The sequence below is a fragment of the Lepus europaeus genome, chromosome 2 (genome assembly GCF_033115175.1).
Source record: "Lepus europaeus isolate LE1 chromosome 2, mLepTim1.pri, whole genome shotgun sequence".
In the NCBI taxonomy this organism is placed as follows: domain Eukaryota; kingdom Metazoa; phylum Chordata; class Mammalia; order Lagomorpha; family Leporidae; genus Lepus; species Lepus europaeus.
In genome coordinates this window covers 129,201,734-129,226,555 of record NC_084828.1, presented here as the reverse complement: position 1 = coordinate 129,226,555, position 24,822 = coordinate 129,201,734, and the positions used below count along the sequence as shown (strand labels likewise).

Sequence of the window (24,822 nt, the reverse complement as noted above, 5' to 3'; positions counted from 1 at the left end):
TTTTTAGCCTTTCTGGGAAATCCTTGTCATCATTTTCATAGCACATTGTGAGTTTTAGTTTAAGTGAATGAGATCCATTAAAGCAGGCTAGACAGATCAAATGCAGGAAACTTGGAGATCCAGAGGTTGCTTTTCAGCTTCACAAATGCCATTGAATTGTTCAAAAGCCTCTATATTTCTTGATTTTCTTGCTGTAAAAGATGAAGAATAGAAAAATTCATTAATTGGACTCCATATTTATAAATCAGTGTTTATATGGAAGCAAAATATGAATTTTAACATGGACTTTTCTTGAGATTTCTCTTCTTCACTAAAATATTACAATGAAATTTGAAGAAAGGTTTTCTTACTGCATTGTTTAAACAAACCCAATATAGCATATGGTCTCATAAAAAACTAAGACAAAAGAATTGTTAATAAGATATTATGTTACATGATAGACTGAAAGTACTCATGCATGCCCTTTGGAATACATCACACTAATTTTAAGAAATCAAATTTGCTCTGAATCAGAAGAAAACTTAGCCTACAGGCTAATTTTTCCCAACTTAGATGCTGCCACAGAAATCCAGAAGTGAGAGATAAAAGGATGTTTGTTATAAATAAAAATAATTGCCTACAAATAGACGAGTGATCAGTTTTCAACAGGAAGAGCCGAGGACTTTTAGCTTCCCCTTGTACTGCCATCTTCACATCCCTCCTCCATTACCTAACCCCACAACCAGAGAACAAATGTCTGTGGGAAACTGTTAACCTAATGAGACAATAAATTGCTTCAAAACCATGATTACAGTAGTTTACCTCTTTGAAGGCAAGATGTAAAAGGATTTTTTGCTGTTACTGCCAGGATACTAATTATGACTGAAGTTCATTGTGGAGCTGTGCTAGGTGCTTAGCTAACACCTACCTCCAGAATTTCCAAGTGGACCAGCAGGGGCTCTAATTTCAAAGTATTTAAATGCTTTATAAGTTGTTCTACAGGAGAAAGAAATTAGTGTACTTTTAAAGAAACCAAACATATGAAAGAATTTTAGGTGTTTGATAAGTCAATCCCAAAGGGACAAATGCCATATGTTCTCCCTGACCTGTGATAACTAATACAGCACCTAAAAGGCAATCTGTAGATTGAGAAGCAATGACTTTGAAAAGCCCTTGTCTTAACCATTGAGGAACAGTTTTGTCATACTATTTGTTGAACTATTTACTTTACACAGAATTAATCATATGTATATAAAGTTAATTAAAAATAGATCTTAGTAAAAAGTGGGAATAAGAGAGGAAGGAGGAAGTTGGGTGGGGGTGTGGGTGCAAGGACGGGCACAGTGGGAAGAATCACATGATGCAAATGACCGGATTTCATTTTTATTTATAGCTGATTAGTATTCCATGGTACACATATCCCATAATTTCTTTATCCAGTATTAAGTTGATGGGCATTTGGGTTGATTCCACATCATAGCTATTATGAATTGAGCTGTAATAAACATGGGAATGCAGATAATTCTTTTATATGTTGATTTCATTTTCCTTGAGTAAATTCCCAGGAGTGGGATGGCTGGGTCATATGGTAGGTCTATATTCAGATTTCTGAGGTATCTCCATACTATCTTTCATAGTGGCTTTACCAGTTTACATTCCCAACAACAGTGGATTAAGTTACTTTTTCCCCATATCCTCACCAACATTTGTTTGTTGACTTCTGTACAAAATCCATTCTAATTGGGGTGAGGTGAAACCTTATTATGGTTGTGATTTGCATTGCTCTGACAGCTAGTGATCCTGAGAATTTTTTCATGTATCTGTTGGCCATTTGGATTTCCTCTTTTGAAAAATGTCTATTTAAGTTCTTTGCCAATTTAATAACTGTATAGTTTGTTTTGTTGTTGAGCTTCTTGATCTTTTATATATTCTAGTTATTAATCCTTTATCAGTTTTATAGTTTGCAAATAATTTCTCCCATTCTGTCAGTTACCTCTTCACTTTGCTGAGGGTTTATTTTGCAGTGCAGAAGCTTCTCAACTTGATGTAATCCCATTTGTCAATCTTAGCTTTGATTGCCTGTGCCTCTGGGATCTTTTCCAAAAACTACTTGCCTGTGCCAATGTCCCCAATTTTCTCTATTACTTTGATGGTATCGGGTCATATATTTAGGTCTTTAGTCCATTTTGCGTAAATTTTTGTGTAAGGTGTAAGATAGGAGTCTTGTTTCATACTGCTGCATGTGGTGATCCAGTTTTGTAAGCACCATTTGTTGAAGACACTGTCCTTGCTCAAGCAATTGATTTTACCTCCTTTGTCCAAGATAAGTTGGTTGTAGATGCTTGGATTGATTTCTAGCAATTCTATTCTGTTCCATGGGTCTATCCATCTGTTTTTGTACCAGTAACAGGGCTGTTTTGATTACAACTGCCCTGTAATGGCTTACAATCTGGTATTGTGATGCCTCCAGCTTTGCTTTTGTTGTGTAAGAGTTCTTTAGATATTCAGGGTCTCCTGTGTTTACATATGAATTTCAGCATCATTTTTTCTATATCTGAGAAAAATATCCTTGTTGTTGTTTTGATTGGTATTGCATTGAATCTGTAAATTGCTTTCAATAGTATGGAAATTTTGATGATATAGATTATTCCAGTCCATGAACATGGAAGATTTTTCCATTTTTTTTGTATCTTCTTCTATTTCTTTCTTTAATGTTTTGTAATTCGCATTATAGAGATATTTGACATCCTTGTTTACATTTATTCCAGGTATTTGATTTTTTTGTGTAGCTTTTGTGAATGAGATTGATCTTAGCAGTTCTTTCTCTGCCATGGCATTATCTGTGTATATGAATTCCATTGATTTTTATGTGTAGATTTTATATCCTGCTAAGTTACCAAACTCTTCTATGAGTTCCAATGGTCTCTTAATAGAGTCTTTTCAATCCCCTATATCCATTACATCCTTTATTGCAGAATCATGCAATCTAAAAATGGGGATAGTTTGATTACTCCTTCCCATTTTTATCCCTTTGCTTTCTTTTTCTTGCCTAGTGGCTCTGGCTAAAACTTCTAGGACTATACTGAATAGCAATAGTGAGAGTAGGCATCTTTGTCTGGTCCCAGATCTCCGTGAGAATGCTTCCAACTTTTCCACATTCCAAAAATGGATGCTGACCATGGGGTTTTCATAAGTTACCTTGATTGTGTTAAGGAATGTTCCTTCTACACCCAATTTACTTAGAGTTTTTATCATAAAAGGGTGTTGTGTTTTATCAAATGCTTTCTCTTCATCTGTTGAGATAATATGTTTTTTATTATCTAATTATTAATGCAATGTATCACATTTATTGATTTGCATATGTTGAAGCACCCCACATAACAGGGATAATTCACACTTATTCCAGGTGAACGATCTTTCTGATGTGTTGTTGTTATTCAATTGGCTAATATTTTGCTGAGGATTTTTGTGTCTACATTCATCAGGGAAATTTGTCTGTAATTCTCTTTCTCTGCTGCATCTTTTTCAGGTTTAGGAATTAAGGTGATGTTGACTTCGTAGAAAGAATTTGGAAGGATTCCCTTCCTTTCAATTGTTTTTAATAGCTTGAAAAGAATTATAGTAAGTTCTTCTTAAATGTCTGGTAGAGTTCAGCAGTGAAGCCATTTGTTCCTGGGCTTTTCTTTGTTGGAAGGATCTTTATTAGTGATTCAATTTCTGTCCTGGTTATGGATCTGTTTAGGTTTTCATGGTTCACTTTAGGTGGGTTATATGTGTCCAGAATCTATCCATTGCTACTAGGTTTCCCAGTATGTTTTCATACAGCTCTGTGTAGTAATTTCTGATGTTTTTTTATGTTTGTGGTATCTATTGTTACATTTCCTTTTCATCTCTAATTTTATTAATTTAGGTCTTTTCCCTCTTTTTTGGTTAGTTGTGCCAGTGGTGTCAATTTTATTTTTTCAAAAAACCAGATCTTCATTTTGCTGATCTTTTGTATTGCTTTTTGGTTTCAATTTTGCTTATTTCTTCTCTAATTTTAATTATTTCTTTTTTCCTACTAGTGTTGGGTTTGGTTTGCTGTTGTATTTCTATACCTTGAGATGCATTGATAACTCAATTATTTGATGCCTTTTCTATTTCTTGATGTAGACACCAGTTGCTATAAACTTTCCTCTTAACACTGCTTTGCATTATCCCATAAGATTTGATATGTTGTATTGTCATCTTCATTTGTTTCCAGAGTTTTTTTGATTTCTCCTTTGATTTCTTCAATGATCCACTGTTCATTCAAGAGCATGTTGTTCATTCTTAATGTATTTGCATATGTTCTGGAGGTTCCTAAGTTGTTGATTTCCATGTTTATTCCATTGTGGTCTGAGAAGATGCATGCTGTGACTTCAATTTTTTGGAATTTTCTGAGATTTGTTTTATGGCCTAGTATGTGGTAATCCTAGAGAAAGTTCTATGCACTGGTGAGAAGAATATGTATTCTTTAGCTAGAGGATGGAAAGTTCTGTAGATATCTGTTAGGTGATTTCGTGTATAGTGTCAATTAATTCTGTTGTTTCATTACTGATTTTCTGTCTAGTTGATCTGTCCATTGCTGAAATTGGGGTATTGAAGTCCCCTGTTATTATTGTACTATTACTATTACTATTGTACTATTTTGAGTCTATGTCTCCATTTAGATCCATTTACATTTCTTTTAAATAGCCAGGTGCCTGGTAATTAGGTGCATATATGTTTATAATAGTCACCTCTTCCTGTTAAATGGATCCCTTAATTATTACATAATGCCCTTCTTTGTCTCTTTTAAGAGTTTTTGTATTAGGATGGCTACACCAGCTCCTTTTTGGTTTCTGTTAGCATGGAATATCTTTTTCCATTCTTTCATCTTCAGTCTTCATGTGTGTTTCTTGGTGAGACGTTTTCTTGTAGGCAGCAAATAGATGGGTTTTGTTTTTAATCCACTCAGCCAGTCTGTCTTTTAACTGGAGAGTTGAGGCCATTTACATTCAAGGTGACTATTGATAAGTAATTATCTCACCCTGCCATTTTTCCATAAATATTCCTATTTTTTTTCTTTGGATTTCCTTTGTACTTTTACTAAAAGATTTTCTGCCTTCACCTTCTTTTATAGTGTGTTTCTGTGTGTAGCACCTCCTTAAGCATCTTTTGTAAGGCTGGAGTGATGGTGACAAACTCTTTTAATTTCTGTTTGTTGTAGAAGGTCCTTATTTCATCTTTGTTCATATATGAGAGCTTTTCAGGCTACAGTTTTCTGGGCTGGCAGTTTTTCTCTCAAGACTTAGAATATATCTTGGCATTCTCTCCTAGCCTATAGAGTTTCTGATCAGAAGTCTGCTGTGAGTCTAACTTGAGATTCTCTGAAAGTAATCTGGCATTTCTCTCATGCACATTTTAGAATCTTTTCTTTATGTTTTACAGTGAAGAGTTTAACTACAGTGTTTTGTGGTGAAGATCTTTCTGGTCATGTCTATTAGGAGCTTTATTTGCTTTCTGTACTTGGATGTCCCTTTCTTTCTCCCAATTAGGGAAATTTTCTGTTATTATTTCACTAAACAGCCTTCTAATCTTTTCTCTTTCTACCACTTCATTTGATAGTATCCTGTAGATTTCCAGCAATTTTTTAAGTTTTCTAATTTCTTCTTCTTTTGTCTGACTGTATAATTTCCTGCGATCTGACTGTATAATTTCCTGTGATTTGTCTTCTAAGTCAGATATTATTTCTTCTGCTTCACTGATTCTGCTGTTAAGTCTTCCCACTGCATTTTTATTTGTTCTATTGAATTCTTCATTTCCAAGATTTCATTATGACTTCTCTTTAAGATTTCAATTTTGTGGGAGAAGTTTTCTTTCATGTCATGTATGGATTTCACTAGTTTGTGGATTTGCTTCCGATTATTCCTAAATAATCCTACCATCAATTTGATGAATTCCATTTCTGGTGTTTCTTCAGTCTCTTCATCTTCACAATCTAATATGGAAGTGTTGTGTTCTTTTGGGCATGTCATGTTGTCTGTTTTTATTCTTGTTTCCTGAATTGCTGCATTTACTATTTGGCATTTGCAGAGATACTCATTGGTTTCTTCTTTGTTTTCTCCCTTTGTTGGTTTTGATCTTTGGATTATGTTTCTGTGGATTAGTGGGGTGTTTGCTTTTTCAGTGAATACCTAGAGGAGTATGCTAAGTGTGCCCAGGGAGCCCTGTATAGTGCTCCAGGGTGAAGGGAGTGCCCAAAGTGACACCCACATTTGGCATGGTAAATCTCCTCTTTTTTTTTTTTTTATTAGAGAGGAGGTTTGTTTAGCTCTTTTGGTGTAGTCTCAGCTCACCTTCTCTTCTCAAAGGAGAGTAGTGCCTGGGCACTAGCCCCACTGGGTTTAATATTCATCTGTATTGACACAAGAACCACTCAAAGGATCTGTGCAGTACTTGATGTAAGCACAGATTCTTTAGCAATGACACTCACCAGGGAGTCAGGGAGCTCTGAGCATGTTGAGCCTCCCATAGTGACTGCCCAAAGTCCCAGCCACACTTAGAGCAGGCAAGCACTGCTCCTGATGACTTAGAGCAGGCAACTATCTGCTCCTGTCCTTTGATGACTGCTCCATGTCTTAAGTACTCCACACAGTTTTCAGTTTGGGAAAGCAATTCACCTGAGGGAGCTGCCAAGTGGTCTTGGCCACCATATTTTTCAGGATGCTTTTTCCTACTGTTCTTTGAAGTCTTCTTTTCCAGCTTTGAAAGACTTATACAACAGTTCTAGTTTTATAGGATTTATCTTCAGGTCACTTAAGATCCTTTGTCAAAGGCTTCCCAAGCAAACAACTGTGTATGAGCCATTGAACTTGTGTCTGCTGTGTATCTAACCAACTTATCTCCTGCATAACACACTTCATCTGGATTTTTTCCTATAATATCATAAGGATTCTCTCTCATTGTTCTAGGTTTCAGATCACAGTAGACAGAATTTGGATCTAAATATCTCAAATATTTTGCAATATTTTCTGGAATCCTGAGATTCTGTACAGTAATTTCATCTCTTGAACTCAAAATTCTGCCTAGGCATGTCAATATTATCTGTATATTGATCTCCATCTTCATTTTCACTATTATAATCAAAATATGGAAAGCTCCATGAATTTGTGTGTCATCCTTACACAAGGGCCATGCTAATCTTCTCTGTGTCATTCCAATTTTAGTATATGTGCTGTTGAAGTTAGCACTATGGTTCAATTTTAAACTTTAGCCTCAAGTAGTTTCAGTCATGTTTTCTTATATAAATTTTATACATAATATTAGTATTGTTCGTGAAAGAAATGGTAACTCTTTTGCAAAGCTGTATTAAACGTCTAGAGCATGACTTTCGAATGAACACTGAAACTATTGTATTGTATATCAAAACACCGCTACTTATATATTTTCACTGAAAAATAATCTTGAAATATGCTCATGATTTATACAGACAGAGGCTAGAATTTAGTAGCCCTAGTCTGTTTCCAAGTAAAAGACTTTTTCTACCACATTATGCAAAATAGTGGCTGAGTAAAATCTTCAAATAAATGTAGCTATGTAAAACATATAAACAAGCAAAGAAAATATGTTTTACAAGAGGTAGCAAAAATAAATCTTTTAAAGACTAGTTCTGATTCTGTAATCCACACTCATAGAATCTTATATGAATTGACTATTATCTACAGAAGAAAATTTAAAGCTGTATTCCCAATTTTAAAGGATAGGACAAAGTCATAGGGGTTATGAGAAAGAAGAAAATGCTAACATGAAAATATAGTGAGTTAAAGAGTCTTCTGTAACAGACAATGTGGAAGAAAATAAATAATTAAAAAATGTAATTTATTCCTGTGAACTTTCTCTACTCTCCACTTAGTAAAACACTCATGTTTTAATCAGCTAGACAGGAATTCCTTTATTCTCACCACAGCCTTTAATATGTGATTAATATCTACAAAACTTTACAAAAAGAGCAGTAATGTACTGACAAGTCTGGCCTCAAGAACTGATGATTTGTAGCCTGGGCTGGCACTCTGGAAGCAGTTTCTTGATTCTGAACCAAACTATAATCCACTACTTACCTATAAACCTGGAGAGAAAATTCGATGGAATGAAGGAGTGCTTTCTAATATTATATAAGTCTATGAAATACAGAGTCCTCAGTAGGAGTAAATGCACACCATAAAATCATGTTCCCTACCTCCAGCAGTTGGAAAACATTACACACTACCACAATTCAGTAGTGCCCTTTTAATTGCACATGCTCAAACAAAATACCACATTTTAGTTATATCTGGCATTTTGAAGAGTCAAGAGTTCAAAACTGGAATGTGTTTGAGTGAGAAAAAAGTATAGCCAAATACCCTACATTAAGAGGCAGCTTTTTGGATAAGCACAGTAATTTAGTTCAACTTACTTCACTATATAGCTTCCCATTTATTTTATTTAAAAGTATCAAACAAATAGAAGAGTGTTTAAATGCATATCCACACTTAAAGTGTTTGAATACTTTATGTACCTACATTCAAATGTCTACTGCTGAGGTTAAGAAATGGTGACTGTCAGTTCTTTCCAAGTTTTCTCTGTTCCCTTCCCCAATTACATTACAGTCCCATCTCTACACAAAGGTTTTCATCATTGTGACTTTCATGATAATCCTCCCATTTTTCTTTCTGTTTGAAATAATTGTATTACTTATAAATGTATCCAATTTTAAACTGCACAAATATAAAGTCATATTTGACAACATCTTTTGTCTTTCTTATTTCATACCATAGAAGGTAGCAGAAGTTCATTGCATGACACTTACCAGTAACTGGCTGTCATTCAGTATCCCTGATGAATAGTATTCCATCTTAAAACTATTCTACAATGTATTTTCCACTTCAATATTATGGGTATTTTAGTTTTCTATAATTTGTTAATGTCCCTGTAATCCTTTTATTGTACTACTATCCATTATGTGCACATCCAACTTTCTTGTGGAATGTCCATCAAATTTTTAAAGTGTTTAAGGCTTTGGTCCAATTTCTTTTGTTTTCCTTTGTCATTTTCTTGGCAACTTCTGTGAGATGTTTATGTAATGGGGATATATTGTGTGGATTTTATTTTTTGGTTATAAAGAGTAAAAATTGCCTTCTGCAATACTTCTTATTCCCTTTGTTGTATATTGATATACTCAAGTTTTAAATTTTAATGTAGATGAATAAACTATTTTTTTTCTGTGGGACTTGTACCTATTGTGCCCTGACTTCAAAAATATTTGAAATTATATTTAAAATGGCTTTAACTCAAATCTTTAAGGTGTTTCCAAGAATTCTCTTCTGAAAGAATATATATCATGACCATTCACATTGGAGTTTTTAGTATACTTATAGTTTTGTTGTTGTTTTTATTTTCAGTTTCTTCCTTTTTTCTAACAAAGTAGACAAATATCAAAAGTTTATATATTCTGTTTGGTCCCTTGGGTTTACTGGCCTATTCCAAGCATTTAGCACATTATAAGGATACAGTCATATTATTTGTTAAGACAACCCTCTCTCTGGGGCAGATGCTGTGGCGTAGCAGGTAAAAGTCACCACCTCTGGTGCCGGTGTCCCATATGGGCACTGATTCTAGTCTGGACTACTCCACTTCTTTTTTTTTTTTTTTTTTGACAGGCAGAGTGGACAGTGATAGAGAGACAGAGAGAAAGGTCTTCCTTTTGCCGTTGGTTCACCCTCCAATGGCCGCCGCTGCCGACGCGCTGCGGCCGGCGCACCGCGCTGATCCGATGGCAGGAGCCAGGTGCTTATCCTGGTCTCCCATGAGGGTACAGGGCCCAAGCACTTGGGCCATCCTCCACTGCACTCCCTGGCCACAGCAGAGAGCTGGCCTGGAAGAGGGGCAACCGGGACAGGATCGGTGCCCCGACTGGCACCAGAACCCGGTGTGCCGGCACCGCAAGGCGGAGGATTAGCCTAGTGAGCCGCAGCGCCGGCCGGACTACTCCACTTCTGACCCAGCTCTCTGCTATGGTCTGGGAAAGCAGTAGAAGATGGCCCAAGTCCTTGGGCCCCTGCACCTGCATGGGAAGACCCAGAGGAAGCTCCTGGCTCATGGCTTCAGAGTGGCACAGCTCCGGCTGTTATGGCCATCTGGGGAGTGAACCAGTGGGTGGAAGACCTTTTTCTTTCTCTGCCTCTCCTTCTCTCTCTGTGTAACTCTACTTTCAAATAAATAAATAAATAAATACTTTTAAAAAGACAATTCTCTCAATTTCTTGGTCAAGACTTTTTGGCTACTCTTGGCTTTTAGGCTACCAACTAAAATTCCTAACCTGCATGTCAAATGCAATAAAGAAACAGCAATGTGACTGGACTTATTTGAATTTATCAGTCAATTTGAGGAGTATTGATATCAGCCATGTAGGGTCTTGAATCCTAGAACAATCTCTATATTTGCTAAGCTGTTTCACTTAGCTTTAACAGTTTTTCAAATACAGTTCTATACTTCTTTTGTCAGACTTAAGCCTAGGTGCTTCATCATTCCATATGATTGTAAAAATTTTAACTCAATTTCTTACATAATTTGTTACTGAAGTAATCAAGGTGGTTTTCAGAAACTGAAATTGAGTCCACTAAACATGCTAAAATACTCTGCCAATCTTCCATAAATTATTTGTAAGCTTCTTTTTTGGATTGGAAACATATCATTCATTCATTAATCAGATACTTAATGATTGCCAACAGTGTGTCACAGGCATTCTCATAGGTACTTGGATAAAGCAATGAACAAACTGCACAAGCTAAGTACAAGTATTTTATAATATATTAGAGATAAGTACTAAAAAAAAAAAGCAAAGGAGAAAGAGATTACTGGAATTGCTGTGGGGTAGAATAACTTTAGAATTTTAAATAAAGTCATAAAGTTTTAGATTTGGACAAATATTTGAAGCTGATGGGAGAAAAGGCCATGTAGATATTTGGAAAAGAGTAGTTGATGCTGAGGGAACCAAGGGTATAAGCCCTCAGGTAGGAAAAAAAATTTCACCTTTTAGTACACCTAGTATGGCTGGACAGGAAAAAACAAAAATTAGAGAAGAAAGGAGATTGTGCAGACTGTTACACATTACTTTAAAGACAGATTTATTTGTTTTTACTCTAAGTGATATGATAAGTCATTGGACAGAAAAAAAAATGGCCTACTATGACCTTAAAAATATCTAAAGATTCTTTTAGCTGGTTGACATGGGTGACTCCACTTACAGTGTCAAGATGTAAACAGAGATGCTGGGGGGAAGCTACTGACATACACCAGATCATATTTGATAATGGTTTAGCATAGCAGTGCTATCTGTAGTAACAAGGTAATCAGAATAAAATCTATTTTGAGGATAGATTAACTAGAATATACAGATGATTTAGATATAAAATTTGAAAATAAACAGGAGAATGAGAATCAATCGATGATGCTTATAACTGTTTTGCTTGAGAAACTGGAAGAATGAAGTTTATCCCAAATAAGGTGGAAAAGTAGGTGGCATAGTTATTGACAAAGATGTGGATTGAATGGGAGTTGAGTTTTAAATGTTAAACTTTGGGATTTTTAATTGATATACAAGTAAGGGAGATCAAGAAATAACTGCATATATGAATCTGGATTTCAGAAAATAAGTTTAGGTTAGAGCTTAAAATTTTGAGATAATTCTTATCTATGTAATACTTAATGCCATGGGCTAAAATGAAATCATTAGAGGAGGAAGCAAAGATGGTGACGAGAACATCAAGGACCTTGACTGGCGGGTTGCAAATATGAAGAAGTTAGAGACGAAAGGTAACAAAGGAGACAGAAAAGCAGTGAAGTAGAAGAACAATCAGGCAAGCAAGGCATGCTGGGAGACATCCATGCATACTGTTTCCATAATAAACGCTTCCCATGGACTTTTGAAGATCACTAGTATAACGTAGATTTTGAAATTTTGCACAAAAAGAAACTTAGCTTTTAATTCTATTTTTCAATGAAATTTTTGAAGTATCCTCATGTGAGGAAAATGTTTAGAAGGGAAGAGTCCATTTTAAACACTGTTAGAAAGTCAAGAAAGATGAGGAAATATAATTGGCGTGTGGATTTTGAATATTAAGAATTTTATGTCCTTTTTGAGTTATTAAATATCTTAATCCTTATATTGCCTTTTCATTCTGAGTATTCCTTTTTAGGAAGGCATGTAAGTGTCGATTCTATGTCTTTAATACACAGAAGACTACTCATGTCATCTATTTGTCTTAGAATTTTCTTGTTACTGGAGAAGCAAAGGGTCCTTGTCTTTGTGCAAGAAAGAATTCAGGCGTGAGACAGAGAGCAGGGGAAAGCAACAAAGCAAGGTTTATTAGGGCAGGGACATCCGTAAGAATGGATGGGCACCTCTCCAGACAGGACCTGAGAGAGAGTGCCCAGTCGCTCAGACGGGGAGAGCAGGGTTACATGGTTGAGTGGAGAGAATACACCTGGCAGGCCAGGCAGGTGACTCAGCAGAGAGGCAGAGGGCTGAGCATGCAGTCCGGTTGAGGCCGGGATTATTAAGGGGAAGGGTCTTGCCTTCCTGCCTCTCCTCCTTCTTCTCCTTCTGGAGCAAAGGACTTTTTGGATGTAAATTTGAAAAATCCTTTTCTGAGTTTTCCCCCTGAAGTTATCAGACAGGGGAAGCCTGGCTGGCATCCCCAGGGTTATTGGGTAGAAGGGGCAGGATGCCCTGGAAGGTCAGGATCCAGGAAGGATGTTTGAAATGCAGATACTGGGCTGCACCTGGAAGGTTATCAGGATGTCTTTGAGATGCGGATGCTGGACCTAGATGTCAACTCCTTAGGCCTTTGTCGCACACACAGAAGTTCATTTCTGACTTCCTAACATTCTCATTATCTTTTTTAATGTCTTTGAATTTTGCAATGAAATTCCCTCCTTGTTTCCTGATATTGATTATTTAGATCCTCTCCTATTTTTCTTTGTTAGTATTTCTAGAGATTTATCAGTCTTTTTGATCTTATCAAAGAGCCAATATTTTTTCACTGATTTTTCTCTATTTTTTCTTTTCCTATTTCATCCATTTCTATTCTTATCATCAGTAGTCCATTTTGTTTACTTTAGATTTTGTTACTCTTGCTTTATAGGGTTTTAGTTTTTTATTTAAGATTTATTTATTAATTTGAGAGAGTTACACAGAGAGAGGAGAGGCAGAGAGAGCGAGGACTTCCAGCTGCTGGTTCACTCCCCAATTGGCTGCAACGGCCAGAGCTGTGCCAATCCAAAACCAGGAGCCCAGGAGCTTCCTCTGGGTCTTCCCATGTGGGTGTAGGGTCCCAAGTGGGCCATCCTCCACTGTTTTCCCAGGCCATAGCAGAGAGCTGGATCGGAAGTGGAGCAGCCAGGACATGAATTGGTGCCCATATGAGATGCTTGCACTGCAGGTGGCGGCTTAATCCACTATGCCATAGCACCAGCCCCTATAGTGTTTTAAAATGTAAATTTAGATTACTGAGACTTTCCTCCTTTTATAAAAATATTTGTTGTTACAAATTCCCATTTAAGCATTGCTTTTGTTGAATTCCATAGTTTGTTATGCATGACTTTCATTTTAATTATTTAAAATTTTTTCTATTTTATCTTGGAACATTCTCTTTGACTCATGTATTATGTTGAGCTATGAGCATTTGTTTTCAAATATTTGATGTCTCTATTTTTCCTTTCAATGGTGTATACTTTATGTATTTTGGAGAGCTGTTGTTTAGTTCATATACAGTGAGAATTATATAGTAATTAAATATATATAATTTTATAGTTATATATTTATATATAGTAAATGGAAGCCTTCTTTCATTATGTAATGTCCATCTTTATTCTTAGCAATATCCTTTGCTCTAAAGTCTATTTGTGGTATAAACAAGGTCATTCCAGCTTTCTTTTGTTTAGTGTTTTATAGTGCATCATTTTTCTGCCTTTTACTTTTAACAATATGTAAATGACTTTCTTTGAGACAACATAGAGGTAATTTTTAAACTCAACCTTCTCTTTTAATTGTTGCTTTCAGACTATTTAGATTTTAATATAATTATTGATAAGGTTTAATTTAGGATTATCATTCTCTTTTTTGTTGTTGTTGTTTTCTGTTTGTTCCATTTCTTTCACATCACTCTGTTTCCCGTTCCTAGACTTCTTTTGGATTAAAGAACTCAAGAACACTAATCTACTGCATTTGTTATGGTCTGTATATTTCTGCCTGTTGAAATCTCAACCTGTAACATGATGATATTAAAAAGTAAGGGTCTTTGGAAGGTGATATCACCAGAGCAGACTCTTCATGAATGAGATTAATACTCACAGTAAAAAATACTCAAGGGGGCTCATTTGCCTCTTTCGCCATGTGAAGACACAGCAAGAAAACCAGCCCACACCAGACACCGGATTTACTAGTGCATTTATCTTAGACTCCACCGCCTACACAACTCTGAGAAATAAATTTCTATTGTGTATAAAACACCACAGTATATGGCTCCTTATTATGGCTGCCAAATACACTAAGACATTTCCTCGGACGTGTGCTCTTTTTGTGATGCGTCTTTCATTTTTGAAGTTCTGAGTATTTTATCTGAAATCACTTCTTTTATCTAAACAGCTTCCTTCAGAAATTATTTTTAGTACAGTTGATAGACACAAATTCCTTAGTTTTCTGTCATTTGAGAACATATTTTGTTCCCCTTCACTATTGAGTAATATTTTATATTAATATATTTAGAAATTTACTTTTTTCAATATTTTTTCATCTTCAGTGTTCATTAGTTTAATAAATTTATTTTTATTTTATTTTAATTATTTATTTGACAGATAGAGATAGTGAGAGAGAGAGACAGAGAAAAAGGTCTTCCTTCTGTTGGTTCACCCCCCAAATGGCCGCCACGGCCGGCGCTGTGCCGATCTGAAGCCAGGAGCCAGGTGCTTCCTCCTGGTCTCCCATGAGGGTACAGGGGCCCAGGCACTTGGGCCATCCTCCACTGCCTTCCTAGGCCACAGCAGAGAGCTATACTGAAAGAGGAACCAGGACTAGAACCTGGCACCCTTTTTTTTTATAAATTTATTTTATTTTATTTTATTTATTTATTTGACAGTTAGACAGTGAGAGAGAGAGACAGAGAGAAAGGTCTTAGTGTTCATTAGTTTAATGAAGATGTGTCTCGGCATGTATTTCTTTGCATTTAGAGTTTTCTTATCTTCAGTCATTATTTTATTGTTTTCTCCTTTTAATTTTTTTTTAATTTTTTTTTTTGGACAGGCAGAGTGGACAGTGAGAGAGAGACAGAGAGAAAGGTCTTCCTTTTGCCGTTGGTTCACCCTCCAATGGCCGCCGTGGTTGGCACACAGCGGCCGGTGCACTGCGCTGATCCGATGGCAGGAACCAGGTGCTTATCCTGGTCTCCCATGGGGTGCAGGGCCCAAGCACTTGGGCCATCCTCCACTGCACTCCCTGGCCACAGCAGAGAGCTGGCCTGGAAGAGGGGCAACCGGGACAGGATCGGTGCCCTGACCGGGACTAGAACCCAGTGTGCCGGTGCTGCAAGGCGGAGGATTAGCCTAGTGAGCCATGGCGCCGGCTTGTTTTCTCCTTTTAAAGGTTTATTTATTTATTTGAGAGGTGGAGCTACAGACAGAGAGGGAGTGACAGAGACAAAAGTCTTCCAACTCCTGGTTCGCTCCCCAAACAGCCACAAGGGCCACAGCTGAACCGACCCGAAGCCAAAAGTCAGGAGCTTCTTGGGGTCTCCCACGCACCTGGGCCATCTTCTTTAGCTTCCCCAACCAATAGGCAGAGAGCTGGATCAGAAGAGGAGCAGCCAGGACACGAACCAGCACCCATATGGGACGTTGGCACCACAGATGGAGACTTAGCCTACTATGTCATAGCACTGGCCCCTATTTCTATTTTTTTCCTTTTTTTTAAATTAAACTTTTATTTAATGAATATAAATTTCCAAAGTACAGCTTATGGGTTACAATGGCTTCCCCCTCCCAAAATTTCCCTCCCACCAACAACCCTCCCCTTTCCCGCTCCCTCTCCCCTTCAAATCACATCATGATTCATTTTCAATTCTCTTTATATATAGAAGATCAGTTTAGTATATATTAGGTAATGATTTCAACAGTTTGCCCCCATATAGCAACACAAAGTGAAAAAAAAATACTGTTGGAGTACTAGTTATAGCATTAAATAAGAGTGTACAGCACATTAAAGACAGAGATTCTACATAATTTTTTTAATTAATTAATTTTCTATGCCATTTCCAATTTAACACCAGGTTTTTTTATTGTAGGCATGAAAAGCCAAGATACCATGGAAAAGAATAAAAGAAGAAGACCTAAATGAAAGATCTCTGTGAGTGAGATCCCAGTGGAAAGAACGGGGCCATCAAAGAAGGAGGTACGTTTCTCTGAAGGGAGGAGAGAACTTCCACTTTGACTATGACCCTATCGGAATAAGTTCGAAGTCAGCGAACTCTAAAGGCTCCCATAGCCCTGGCAACTCATGACTAGAGCCTAGGGAGATTACTGACGCCATGAACAGGAGTGTCAAATTGTTAAGTCAGCAACAGAAGTCACTGTGTACTTACATCCCATGTGAGATCTGTCCTTAATGTGTTGTCTAATGTGCAGTGATGCTATAAGTAGTACTGAAACAGTATTTTTACACTTTGTGTTTCTGCGTGGGTACAAACTGATGAGATCTTTACTAATTATATACTGAATCGATCTTCTGTATATAAAAATAATTGGAAATATTTCTATTTTTTTTAATCAGTACCCTGTCTTTTTAGAACTCTAATGGCATAATTAGACACTCTGGCATAATCCCTAGTGATTCCTGGGATTTTATGCATTTATTCAATAATTTTCTTTCTATTGTTCAAATTAAATTGTTTTATTGAACCATATTAAAGTTAACCAATGTTTTTCTCTTTTAACTAACAGCATAATCCTGCCATTGAACCTGTTTAGTAAGGAATTTTTTGGGAGGGGGAGGTACTATTGTAATTTTCCATGATATAATTTCAGTTTGATCCTTTTTTATATCTCCTATTTCTCTACTAAGCTTTTTATTATTTAACATTTGTTGCAAGAGTGTTTATAATTGCTTCTTGAAGCATTTGTATAATGGCCACTTCCAACATCTGTTGTCATCTTGCCATTAGTGTTTGTTCATTGTCTTTTCTCATACGAATTGAAATATTTATGGTTCTTTCTACATCAAATAATTTTAGACATTTTGTGAATTACTTCAAGATACTTTAAGTCTTGTTCAAATTCCATGCAGAATGTCGATATTTTTGTTTTAGTACCTATAGGCAAAAAAGTTCTGAGCCACCTCCTGTGGACTGTGGTTCAAATGTTAACTCAGTATTCAAAATTTTTGTTTTATTCTTTTCCCTCCTGAACATACACCAAGCTGTGGTCAGTCTGGGAGCTAAACTTTCGGTTGATTTAGCACTCAAATCTGGTTTGCAATTGGGATCAGATCTATACAAATGCAAAGTAAAGTAAGTCCTATAGCTTCCAAAAGGTCTTTCCTGGCTTTCTTTTCTTTTCTTTTTTTCTTTTCATATTTACTTTATTTATTTGGAAGGCAGAGTTACAGGGAGGCAGAGAGAGAGGTCATTCATCTGCTGGCTCACATCCCAGATGGCTGCATAAGCCAGGGCTGTGCCATGCGGAAACCAAGAGCCAGGAGCTTCTTCCGGGTCTCCCACGTGGGTGCAGAGGCTCAAGCACTTGGATCATCCTCTGCTGCTTTCTCAGGCACATTAGCAGGGAACTAAATACACAAGTGGAGCAGCAGTGACCGGAAACGGTGCCCATTTCCGACGCCAGCTCTGCAGTGGGCAGCTTAGCCTACACCCTGCGTCACTTTTCTGAACTTCTTTCTTTCTATGACCTCTTCAACAATTTGACTTCCTGAGGCACCTTTTGTGTGTGTGGGAGGTGGGGGCTGGGGAAAAGGGAGATTCTCTCATGAAACCACCCTGTTGTGCCCTGCAATGCATTTCTATGGTGGAGCACACATTCTGGTCATCCTAGAGCAAGGACAGTTAGACATAAGAAGCAGCAGGGTTTGCTCCAACCTTTTGCAACCACAGAAACACCTAATGGAAAGGATGTGCTTTTCCCTGACAGTTTCGGCCTGTCTAGTTTTCTAGATCTACAAAAAAATACCCTGGAGGCTAGGGCATCATAGAAACTAGCAAAGATTGGAAAATTAAGATTTTCTGTCTCTGTCTCTGTATTAGCAGTTCCCAATTCTGATCTTTAAGAGGGAACTAATGAGTTTATTCTGGAGCTCTCTTGCTTTGTCCCACAATGCTCACTTGAGGGTTTCAGCTGCATCACATTAAACTCAAAGTATTAGAGGAGAAGAAATGTTCAACTCGCTGCCTTTTCAATGTAATTATGATTTTCTGGCATTCTTTTCCAACTTCTATGCTACAAAAATATCAAAGACTTCAAAAAATTTTTGTACACCTTATGTTCAAATTTCATAGTTAGTATATAGTGAGTAGAGTTAAAATATGTTTATTTAATTTCACCCAGAACCACAATGCTATTTCACACTTTGTAATTTCTTATTCCTTAAGTATCATTTTAAGAGTATGGTTAGGGTCCATACTGTGGCATAGTGGGTAAAGCCGTCACCTGCAGCGCCAGCATCCCATATGGGCGCTGGTTTGAGTCCTGGCTGCTTCACTTCCAATTTAACTCTCTGCTATGGCTTGGGAAAGCAATAGAAGGTGGCCCAAGTCCTTGGGCCCCTGCACCCATGTGGGAGACCTAGAAGACATCCCTGCCTCCTGGCTATGGATTGGCCCAGCTCCAGCCATTGCAGCCATTTGAGGAGTGAACCAGTGGATGAAAGACCTTTCTCTCTCTCTCTCCCTCTCTGACTCTCTGTAACTCTGCCTTTCAAATAAATAAGTAAATTTTTTTTTAAAGAGGGTATTTATAATTGTGGCTGGTGTTTTGCCTCCTCTTCCAATCCAGCTCTCTACTTGTAGACTAGAAAAGCAGTGGGAGATGGCCCAACTGCTTGGGCCTCTGCACCCACATGGGTATCCCAGAAGAAGCTCCTGGCTCCTGGCTTTGGATTGGTCCAGCTCTGGTGGTAGCAACCATTTGCGGAATGAACCAGCAAGATGGAAGATCTTTCTTTCTGTCTCTCCCTCTCTCTGTCTGTGATGCTGCCTCTCAAATAAATAAATAAAATATTTTTTTAAAAAAGAGAGACAAAATATCCTGATTAGATCAATCGACCTGTTTTTAGGAAAATGCATGGGCTCTGATTAATTTTACAATAGAAGAGTAAAAAATAAAATGAAATCTTCATTTTATATTTCCATAACATCTGATATTTCTTAAATGGAAATTGAACATTATTCATAGGTCTGTATGGAAATATTTTAAGACATTTTTTAAAAATTTCATTTGTAACTTGTTGCCACTTCTTGTCATTTTCATAATGCAGTCTATTTTAAATTATTTGGTTGTTAATTGGAAACAATTTCTTACTAATGCAAGACAGATTGAAGAATGAGTTTCTGATATAATCTACAGAAAATTCCAATCAGTATAAACATTTACATATATATACCCTTGTGTATAATTTGTAAGAATTTTCCACAGATTTACTATTACAAAATAACTTTTCATTATTTTATATTACCAATGTCACTTTCCTTATTTTGATAACTAAAGGCAGTTGATGATAGAAATACTTGAAAGTCTAGGACTATAAGCTATTCTAGAATAGATGGTTTGTACTGATTTGAGCACATATGTATAATAAAATAAGATATAATGACTATCATGAATAAACTTTCTCAATTGATATCATAAATATGCCACAATTATTCAAATAAATTTTATAATTGAGTACGATTATTATGTAAACATACTATAAATATGCATTATAAATGTTAACATTTAACAGTATATATAAAGCTTAATTGTTGACACATCAGGTTAAGCCTCTGTTTGAGATGACCACATACCATATCCAAGTACCTGGGATCAAGTCCCACCTTCACTTCTGATACAATTCCTGCTAATGGACCTAGAAGGCAGAAAATTATGGCCCAATTATTTGGGTTCCTGCCACCCATATGGGAGACCCAAATGGAGTCTCCAGGGCCCGACTCAGTCTGGTCCAGCTAAGCTGTTAGAGGCATTTGGGTTGTGAGCCAGCAGAATAAATATCTGTCTTTCTGTATCTCTACCAGTATTTCTGACTTTCCAAAAAAAAAAAAAAAAAAAAACAAAAAAACCTTCAGATAAATACTTCAGTGTTAAAACTCAATGCATGTTTATCAAATCTCATTGGAAAAAGCCAATGAATTTAAAATTTCAGGCCCTTTTGCATGACAGAACTTAAAATTTAGCAATAACTTTTACCTTATGTACCAAAACATGGATGTGACATTATCAATGGCAGATTATGAGCTATTATTATTGGACTATGAAATAACTAGGAAGGCTATTCTGATTTTATTTATGGCAATTATTTATAGCATATCTTTGTCTCTCTCTTTTTTTTTTTTCTTTCTATGTAATCATGACACTGGATATCTTAATTCCTAACTACTTTCAGCCAATATGGAAATTTAAGAATAAGCTCAGAGAAAGTACTCAGAAATCCTAAAGATCTGGCACTATAAGTGTGCTTAATCAATAAAGGTAGCAAAATCCTCAACATATCACCTAATATCATGACATTTTTAACCTTAATATGAAAAGTAAATTTAAACTTACAAAAGCTTTTGGTCAAAAGTATTACAGTTTAGCCAGGGTATTAAAATCATTCTTTTATTTACATACAGTACCTCTTCCCCAGAAGGAAGTATATTAGTGTATTAAAGAGGGAACAGGACACTTATACGTTAGTTAATGACCATGCGTTCCCAGGTTTTAAGGAAAAAAAAAATGCTTGTGAAAGATAGAGGAGATTGTAGGGGCATGGAAAGTATTAACCGATGTGGGATAAGTAGGCAGGCTGTTAGTTTAGGTAAGCTAAGCTGGAGATAACTATCCCGCACGTATAATACTATCTTCCTACTTGTCAATCAAAATGCCACCTTTCTCATGATGCAGCTGCTTTACCTGAGACCCAAGGCAAGATGCCATGAAAATATTAAGCTCCATGTGGATCTTGTGGAGGTGCCATATAATTCCCAGGCCAACAACTAGGAAGATTCATATTCTCTCTCTCTCTCTCTCTCTCTCTCTCTCTCTCTCTCTCTCTCTTTCTCTCTGTCACTAAATACCATTGTTGGATGTGCTGCCAGGTGCTCTCTGTGTCTCTTCTTCCCCATCATCCTTCCTTCAAGCTATCTACTGGTGTGCTGCCCAGTCATGATAGATATTTCTCCATGTGGAGCAAACCATGCTCATTGTTTCACCTTATAGGTGTCTGAACTTAGAATGCTTGTCTTTGTGCAAGACAAGAACCTGGAGTGAAATTCGCATACCCCTAGCCCACATCAGTAACCAAGATAAACTTTTCCAAAATAGTAAAATACTGCTATGATAAATTTAGTATTGTGAGGATTTTAGCCAATCTGTAATTGCCTCTTCTATTCTACATTTCTTCCGTGTCTCAAAGAATCAAATTTCATCTATAAAGATAATATGTCCACATTGATATATTTCATTTTTAGGATAAAAATCAGAAAGTAGAGTTCATATACCTATATGTACTTCAAATTGAAATTTAATAGATCTAAAATCTATAAAGCAAAATGTATCTGCTTTGAGAGCAAAGAATATTATGCCAGATGTCTGAGTTTTTTTAATTATAGAAAAAGTGTTATTACCTTTTAGTATGTTTCCCCGTATTCAATTAAATCTCTAAAAAATGTCTTGTGTACCAGTTGAAGTACAAATCAAATCATGATATCAATTTAATGGGATTTAATTGTTTGGTTTTTCAAACTATAAAATGATAAAAATTATTTTTATAACATTTTCAGAGTCTTTTCCTTTTCATGCTGAAACACCTTGGTTAGAAAATAAATCCAATCTTCTCATCTCAGAATATATTTCACAAATATTTATAAATAGGTGGTATACATACAAGCAGTTATTCTTGTGTGAAATCAGGGGCTTCTGTCTGCCTAAGACAAGCAGAAATATTTAAGTAAATGTGTATTTCTTCTACAGAATATGCTGTATGGTTAATGAAGAGAGATTTTTGACTGCAAGCTCAGAGAATTACTATGTCTTAGTTTTGTAAATTTTAATATCAATAAAACAAAACACAGAATCTCAAATTCATCTTCTACTTTATATTCAGTAATTGACATTCATATCTATCATTGATTGGCTTCATTTTCTATTTTTTTTTCCATTTATTGTATGTTTGTGATTTGCTGCCCAAACTACCAAACAACTTTTCTGTTTCCTTTTAACCTGCCCTTGCTTCCCTTCATTGAAAATCTAGCTCCATCAAGACATTGTAATTATCCTTCATTGCCCAAGACACTAACTCATGGCATCATTTTGTAAACCAAACTCTCCCAAAGATTCCAACATGAGGATTTTTATCAATTTTCTCCCAACAGAAACTGTTTTCATTATGACTAAGCTTTTATATACTGAGAGTTCATTTGCTATTCAGCCTCATTGTAGTTGATTTTACATAAAAAAGTCTTCTTCCCCTCTCTTTAACTATTATCACCTCATCAAATCTGTCCTCCCAGAAGCAGTAACAGAACTAAACGTCTTTTATTTGCACTTTCAGGAGGTTCCTCCAGGTCCTTAGAGGACTCTCCAGGCCAATTAAGGAAACAGCTTCAGCTTCTCACATGCCTCCTTGGAGCAGCTCTTTTCCCATGTGATTCCTCTGATTCCTTTCTGATATTGCCTTCCAAGGGTCTCCACTCAATTTTTATTTCTTTTCTTCTGTCTGGAATTTAATTACTGACGTTGAATTGTAAGAGATGCAGAGGATGGGGAGAATATAAAATGAACTCAGAATGTGTTTTGAAATTCATTTCAGAACAGATCCCCTTGCACAGCAGATAGTACTCCCAAAATGTGCACTGCAAAGCAGCTTGCTGCATTCATTCTGAAAATTCACATCTCTGATTTATTCTCACCATGGCTCTTGTTATTTTTCTCAGTTCAGTGAAAAAAAAAAATTGTTGAGAATTTTTTCAATTCCCCTTCCCCAAGTCTCCTTTTCCTGTCCTTCTTGAAGCCTTCCTTCCAAATCATTGTTGTCCATGCCAGTTCCATGTTGACTGCCTGCCCCTAGTGCACAAATCAAGTTGTTATCAAAGACATTCCTTAGTCTTACCTGACTTAATTCCGCAAAACCACAGAAGAGCCCCAGAATCTCCAATTCACTGTTTAAGACTGAACAAAGCAGTCTTCGGATTGTGGATTGAAGCATGTCAACAGTGTATGTGCCAGGTTTATCTTCCACCCACTCACTCTGTTAAGAATGAAATGCAATTTCCTGTTTGAGCACAGTTTTGATATCGTCCTGCTTATTAATATATTTCAATGTTAATAAGCTTGTGGGCTCTTGTCATATATTCAGAGAATTCTGAATACTGGCTCAAACAGACCAGAGGACATGGTAAGTTTTAAAGATTTTATTCAGTGAGAGAAATGTGCATGGGAGTGAGGGCTTTATTTAGGGGAGAAAGATAAGTCTAGAGGCTAAGTTGGGTCCAAACCAAGCAGATAGCAGGCCAGGAGCAATCCACATGTAACAACCATGTAGGCAGGAAAGCAGAGAGCAGGCAGCTGGAAGGCCACACTCCCTGAAGGCATGGGGCAACAAGAGCTTCAAAAGAGGGCAACGGAGGGAAGGGCCAACTGTGCCCCAGACCTTTTACTCACTTCCAAAGGGGCAAGGTTACGTAGTGGGCAGGTGGGCATATAGGTGGGGTCAAGTAGGGCCATGAGATTACACAGGGGTGTGGTGAAGGTGTGGTCTTCCAGCTCACGAACCTAATCAATTTTAGCCTATCTGCCTACCTACATCAGTTTGCAATCACTTTCAGTACTTAAAATCAACTTTCCCCATCTTTCTTTGTCAGACTCTAATGACTGGAGATTTAAGACTCATTCCCATATTTCCTTCTCTATTTGCTAGCACTATAACCCTCAGCCTGAATCTTCCCCTTGAATCCCTGCATGATCTAAACAAGGGCATCTGCGATCATGTCCACCTCCATTCCATTGTAAAAGCCCTTTGATAACTAAGTGCTCCTCAGCAGTGAGGGGCTACAGTGAACTACTGTTGAGTGAGAACAGAAAGTCATTGTTTGGGGGAAGCTCAATTTGGGAGCTGTAGTTTTTACTCTCTATAGCCATAACGAGTTACATAGATGGAACTCACCATTGTAATGGGGCTTTTTTTCTACATTGATATTTATTGATTTGGGACATAAAGAATGAAAATAAAAATCAGTAGAATACAAATTGCATGAATTCAGGTAATATTTATTGGCTGACCTAAATATCCATAGTTTGGAGAGTGAAGCTCACTACTCTAACGTTGAATTTAAAAAGTGAGTGCTACTTGGGTAGTCAAACTGTCATAGAAGCCACATTAGAGACAAGACAAGAAAAAAATCAAGGAGCCTCACAGGAACGCTTCATTTGACAGTGGTTTAGTGGATTGCCTGAACAAAAGGAGACACCTCCCTAAAAGGAATCTCTTACCAGAAATAAGGGAAAAGAAGGGCTGTTGGTCCATGAGGGAGGGAAAACATGGGGTGCTCTTGC

General features: G+C 36.8%; 1 non-coding gene across 1 annotated transcript; it reads right to left on the bottom strand.

The window, feature by feature from the left end:
• Positions 1 to 7,125: 7,125 nt before the first annotated feature.
• Positions 7,126 to 7,232, bottom strand: LOC133752693 (U6 spliceosomal RNA). The gene has a single exon (XR_009864966.1). It is a non-coding gene; the product is annotated as a U6 spliceosomal RNA (small nuclear RNA).
• Between the last annotated feature and the right edge of the window lie 17,590 nt (positions 7,233 to 24,822).